This window comes from Dunckerocampus dactyliophorus, chromosome 1, assembly GCF_027744805.1.
Source record: "Dunckerocampus dactyliophorus isolate RoL2022-P2 chromosome 1, RoL_Ddac_1.1, whole genome shotgun sequence".
NCBI classification, from domain to species: Eukaryota; Metazoa; Chordata; class Actinopteri; order Syngnathiformes; family Syngnathidae; genus Dunckerocampus; species Dunckerocampus dactyliophorus.
This window is the reverse complement of record NC_072819.1, coordinates 51,242,424-51,249,647: the sequence shown is the minus strand read 5'-3', so window position 1 is coordinate 51,249,647 and position 7,224 is coordinate 51,242,424.

Here is a 7,224-nt window from a genome sequence, read left to right as displayed (position 1 = left end):
CAGCTCCTACAGTGGTTTGTACACAGATAGCTCTCTGTTCCCTCTGGGGGGGAGGGGGGGGCTATGACAGAAAATCCATAAGAACCACTCATTTACAGTGAAACAACACAATATCAACACAACATTACACAACCAAGTGGAAATGAAAGAGCTTTTGTTCCCTGCAACCCGGGGGTGTCCCAAGTGCGCTGCTATTTTTTTATTGGCCTGCGGCACATTCTAAAAATATCATTTAAGATGAAAACTTTTTTTCAAAAAGCAAAAAACAAAATATGAACTCATAGCAAAGACGTAGTTATACGTTTTTCGAAACCCATCTCGAAATATGTCTCTTTACATTTAAAAAGAGGTGATGATGCAACTCCCCACGAATGCGTTTCACTTCAGAGCAATTTTAAGCCATAAAAACGTCCATAAGGTGGCAGAAGTGCATTTGATAAGAGCACAGATGACAGGAAGGAGGAAGTGGAGGGGTTGTCTTTTGAAAAAATGGCTGGGATTGAATGAGTTAAGAGAAAAAAGTTAGGAGAAAAGGCCATTAGAAGAATAATGTAATATTATGAGGAATAATTGTGTCATTTTAGTAGCATAAAGTTGAACTATTAAAGGAAGATGGGTGTTTTAGGTTATAACATTATAAGACACAACAACAACATCAAATTGCAAGTTTGGGGACATTTTTGGGAAAAAGTTCTAATATTACAGGAATAAACTCCAAATATTATGGGAATAAAGTCATAATATTATGGGAATAAAGTCATAATATTTTGGGAATAAAGTCATAATATAATGGGAATAAAGTCATAATATTTTGGGAATAAAGTCATAATATAATGGGAATAAAGTCATAATATAATGGGAATAAAGTCATAATATTATGGGAATAAAGTCATAATATTTTGGGAATAAAGTCATAATATTATGGGAATAAAGTCATAATATGATGGGAATAAAGTCATAATATAATGGGAATAAAGTCATAATATGATGGTAATAAAGTCATAATATTTTGGGAATAAAGTCATAATATTATGGGAATAAAGTCATAATATTATGTGAATAAAGTCATAATATGATGGGACTAAAGTCATAATATTATGGGAATAAACTCCAAATATTATGGAAATAAAGTCATAATATGATGGGAATAAAGTCATAATATTATGGGAATAAAGTCATAATATTATGGGAATAAAGTCATAATATTATGGGAATAAACTCCAAATATTATGCGAATAAAGTCATAATATTATGGGAATAAAATCATAATATGATGGTAATAAAGTCATAATATGAGGGGAATAAAGTCATAATATTTTGGGAATAAAGTCATAATATAATGGGAATAAAGTCATAATATGATGGGAATAAAGTTGTCATATGATGGGAATAAAGTCATAATATTATGTGAATAAAGTTATAATATTTTGGGAATAAAGTCATAATATTATGGGAATAAAGTCATAATATTATGTGAATAAAGTCATAATATAATGGGAATAAAGTCATAATATTATGGGAATAAAGTCATAATATTATGGGAATAAAGTCATAATATTATGGGAATAAAGTCATAATATTATGGGAATAAACTCCAAATATTATGCGAATAAAGTCATAATATTATGGGAATAAAATCATAATATGATGGTAATAAAGTCATAATATGAGGGGAATAAAGTCATAATATTTTGGGAATAAAGTCATAATATAATGGGAATAAAGTCATAATATGATGGGAATAAAGTTGTCATATGATGGGAATAAAGTCATAATATTATGTGAATAAAGTTATAATATTTTGGGAATAAAGTCATAATATTATGGGAATAAAGTCATAATATTATGTGAATAAAGTCATAATATGATGGGAATAAAGTTGTCATATGATGGGAATAAAGTCATAATATTATGTGAATAAAGTCATAATATTTTGGGAATAAAGTCATAATATAATGGGAATAAAGTCATAATATTATGGGAATAAAGTCATAATATTTGGGGAATAAAGTCATAATATAATGGGAATAAAGTCATAATATGATGGGAATAAAGTCATAATATTATGGGAATAAAGTCATAATATGATGGTAATAAAGTCATAATATGATGGGAATAAAGTCATAATATTATGTGAATAAAGTTATAATATTTTGGGAATAAAGTCATAATATTATGGGAATAAAGTCATAATATTATGTGAATAAAGTCATAATATTTTGGGAATAAAGTCATAATATAATGGGAATAAAGTCATAATATGATGGGAATAAAGTCATAATATTATGTGAATAAAGTCATAATATTTTGGGAATAAAGTCATAATATGATGGGAATAAAGTCATAATATTATGTGAATAAAGTCATAATATTTTGGGAATAAAGTCATAATATAATGGGAATAAAGTCATAATATGATGGGAATAAAGTCATGATATTATGTGAATAAAGTCATAATATGATGGGAATAAAGTCATAATATAATTCAAGATTCAAGATTCAAGAGAGTTTTATTGTCATGTGCATAGTAAAACAGCAGTTATACTATGCAATGAAAATCTTATTCTGTTCATTCTCCCAAGAAAAGAAAGAAAACAAATGAAAGAATAAGAACATAAGAAACATAAACACATAAACATAAATACCAATAAATTAAGCAACAACAACAGAAGAGACATTAATACAAGTAAATAATACAAATAAATAAATAAATAAAGTGCTATGAGTGTGTGCGGGTGTTGCGTGCGGCGTGTGCGAGTGCTTCGTTGAGGAGCCTGATGGCCTGTGGGTAAAAGCTGTTTGCCAGCCTTGTGGTCCTGGACTTCAAACTCCTGTAGCGTCTGCCTGACGGTAGGAGTGTGAATAATGAGTGTTGTGGATGTGTGCTGTCCTTGATGAGGTTGTGTGTTCTTCGTAGGACTCTAGATTTATAAATGTCTTGCAGTGAGGGGAGGGCTGCCCCAACAATGTTCTGTGAGGTCTTGATCACCCGCTGGAGTGCCTTCCTATCACGTGTTGTACAGTTACCGTACCAAACAGTGATGGAGGCGGTAAGGACACTTTCCATAGTGCATCTGTAGAAGCAACTCAGGATTGTGGTGGGCATGCCAAATTTCCTCAGTCTTCTCAGGAAGTACAGTCTCCTTTGGGACTTCTTCATAATTTGTTGGGTGTTGTGAGACCAGGTGAGGTCCTCGCTGATGTGTGTGCCAAGGAACTTGAAGGTTTTCACCCTCTCCACCTCAGTCTCATCAATAAACAGGGGTCTATGTGGCTCCTTTTCCCTTGTTCTTGGGTCAATGATCATCTCTTTAGTCTTATCTGTATTGAGAAGGAGATTGTTATCACGACACCAAGCTATGAGGTCCGCCACCTCTCTTCTGTATGATGTTTCAACACCACCAGTGATCAGTCCGATGACTGTAGTGTCATCCGCAAATTTAATGATGCTGGTGTTGTTCTGGGAGGCCACGCAATCGTAGGTGAAGAGCGTGTAGAGGAGTGGACTCAGCACACACCCCTGTGGGGTCCCAGTGCTCACAATTCTTGAGCTGGATGTACGATTGTGGACTCTGACTGACTGGGGCCTGCCTGTTAGAAAGTTAAACACCCAGTTACAGAGGGAGGGTGACAGGCCAAGTGTGAGGAGTTTATTTGTGAGTTTGTGGGGGCTGACTGTATTAAAAGCAGAGCTATAGTCTATAAATAGCATTCTGACATATGTGTCCTGGCCCTGTAGGTGAGAAAGGGCTGTGTGGATGGCAGTGTTGACTGCATCATCCGTGGACCGGTTCTGGCGATATGCAAACTGTAGAGGGTCCACAGTTGCCGCCGGGATGCTCTTTTTGATGTGGGTCATGACTATTCTTTCAAAGCACTTCATAACAATAGGAGTGAGTGCTATAGGGCGATAGTCATTCAAGCAGGTCACGTTGCTCTTCTTGAGTACGGGCACTATGGTGGTGGACTTAAAGCAGGTCGGTACAGATGCTTGTGCAAGCGACAGGTTAAATATGTCAGCAAGCACATCAGCTAGCTCTGATGAGCAAACCCGAAGTGCACGTCCTGAGATGTTGTCTGGCCCTGCTGCTTTTCGTGGGTTTGTTTTGTTTAGAACCCTGCGCACATCAGCTGATGTCACCCATCACTTTATTCCCATCATATTATGACTTTATTCCCATCATATTATGACTTTATGAATAAAGTCATAATATGATGGGAATAAAGTCATAATATTCTGGGAATAAAGTCATAATATGATGGGAATAAAGTCATAATATTTTGGGAATAAAGTCATAATATTATGGGAATAAAGTCATCATATGATGGGAATAAAGTCATAATATAATGGGAATAAAGTCATAATATGATGGTAATAAAGTCATAATATTTTGGGAATAAAGTCATAATATTATGGGAATAAAGTCATAATATTATGTGAATAAAGTCATAATATGATGGGACTAAAGTCATAATATTATGTGAATAAAGTCATAATATGATGGGAATAAAGTCATAATATTATGGGAATAAAGTTATAATATTTTGGGAATAAAGTCATAATATGATGGGAATAAAGTCATAATATTATGTGAATAAAGTCATAATATGATGGGAATAAAGTCATAATATGATGGGAATAAAGTCATAATATTATGGGAATAAGGTCATAATATTCTGTGAATAAAGTCATAATATAATGGGAATAAAGTCATAATATGATGGTAATAAAGTCATAATATTTTGGGAATAAAGTCATAATATTATGGGAATAAAGTCATAATATTATGGGAATAAAGTCATAATATGATGTGAATAAAGTCATAATATTATGGGAATAAAGTCATAATATTATGGGAATAAAGTCATAATATTATGGGAATAAACTCCAAATATTATGGGAATAAACTCCAAATATTATGGGAATAAAGTCATAATATTATGGGAATAAAGTCATAATATTTTGGGAATAAAGTCATAATATAATGGGAATAAAGTCATAATATAATGGGAATAAAGTCATAATATTATGGGAGTAAAGTCATAATATTATGTGAATAAAGTCATAATATGATGGGAATAAAGTCATAATATTATGGGAATAAAGTTATAATATTTTGGGAATAAAGTCATAATATGATGGGAATAAAGTCATAATATTATGTGAATAAAGTCATAATATGATGGGAATAAAGTCATAATATGATGGTAATAAAGTCATAATATTTTGGGAATAAAGTCATAATATTATGGGAATAAAGTCATAATATTATGTGAATAAAGTCATAATATGATGGGAATAAAGTCATAATATTATGGGAATAAAGTCATAATATTATGGGAATAAAGTCATAATATTATGGGAATAAAGTCATAATATGATGTGAATAAAGTCATAATATTATGGGAATAAAGTCATAATATTATGGGAATAAAGTCATAATATTATGGGAATAAACTCCAAATATTATGGGAATAAACTCCAAATATTATGGGAATAAAGTCATAATATGATGGTAATAAAGTCATAATATTTTGGGAATAAAGTCATAATATTATGGGAATAAAGTCATAATATTATGTGAATAAAGTCATAATATGATGGGAATAAAGTCATAATATTATGGGAATAAAGTCATAATATTATGGGAATAAAGTCATAATATTATGGGAATAAAGTCATAATATGATGTGAATAAAGTCATAATATTATGGGAATAAAGTCATAATATTATGGGAATAAAGTCATAATATTATGGGAATAAACTCCAAATATTATGGGAATAAACTCCAAATATTATGGGAATAAAGTCATAATATTATGGGAATAAAGTCATAATATTTTGGGAATAAAGTCATAATATGATGGTAATAAAGTCATAATATTTTGGGAATAAAGTCATAATATTATGGGAATAAAGTCATAATATTATGTGAATAAAGTCATAATATGATGGGACTAAAGTCATAATATTTTGGGAATAAAGTCATAATATTATGGGAATAAAGTCATAATATTATGTGAATAAAGTCATAATATGATGGGACTAAAGTCATAATATTATGGGAATAAACTCCAAATATTATGGAAATAAAGTCATAATATTATGGGAATAAAGTCATAATATTTTGGGAATAAAGTCATAATATAATGGGAATAAAGTCATAATATTATGGGAATAAAGTCATAATATTATGGGAATAAAGTCATAATATTATGGGAATAAACTCCAAATATTATGGGAATAAACTCCAAATATTATGGGAATAAAGTCATAATATTATGGGAATAAAGTCATAATATTTTGGGAATAAAGTCAAAATATAATGGGAATAAAGTCATAATATTATGGGAATAAAGTCATAATATTCTGTGAATAAAGTCATAATATGATGGGAATAAAGTCATAATATTTTGGGAATAAAGTCATAATATTATGGGAATAAAGTCATAATATGATGGGAATAAAGTCATAATATAATGGGAATAAAGTCATAATATGATGGTAATAAAGTCATAATATTTTGGGAATAAAGTCATAATATTATGGGAATAAAGTCATAATATTATGTGAATAAAGTCATAATATGATGGGACTAAAGTCATAATATTATGGGAATAAACTCCAAATATTATGGAAATAAAGTCATAATATTATGGGAATAAAGTCATAATATTATGGGAATAAAGTCATAATATTATGGGAATAAACTCCAAATATTATGGGAATAAAGTCATAATATTATGGGAATAAAGTCATAATATTATGGGAATAAAGTCATAATATTTTGGGAATAAAGTCATAATATAATGGGAATAGAGTCATAATATGATGGGAATAAAGTCATAATATTATGGGAATAAAGTCATAATTTTATGAGAATAAAGTCATAATATTATGGGAATAAAGTCATAATATGATGAGAATAAAGTCATAATATTATGGGAATAAAGTCATGATATTACGAGAAAAAAATGTACAAGAAGAAAGTTGAAATACTTTGAAAAATGATCCAATGAGGTTTATTTGTTCTGTGAGCAGTGAAAACTGTCAGGTATGAAACAAAAATAACTGTTTCAAATGGACTTGGAAAAATAGTTAGACAAAAAGGCAGAAATTAATTTAAAAAACAGCTGGAATTCTACAAGAATAAAGTAAAAATTTGATGAGAAAAAGCCTTCAAGAAAGGTCGCAATGAAGTCCTAATATTATCCGGAAGAAT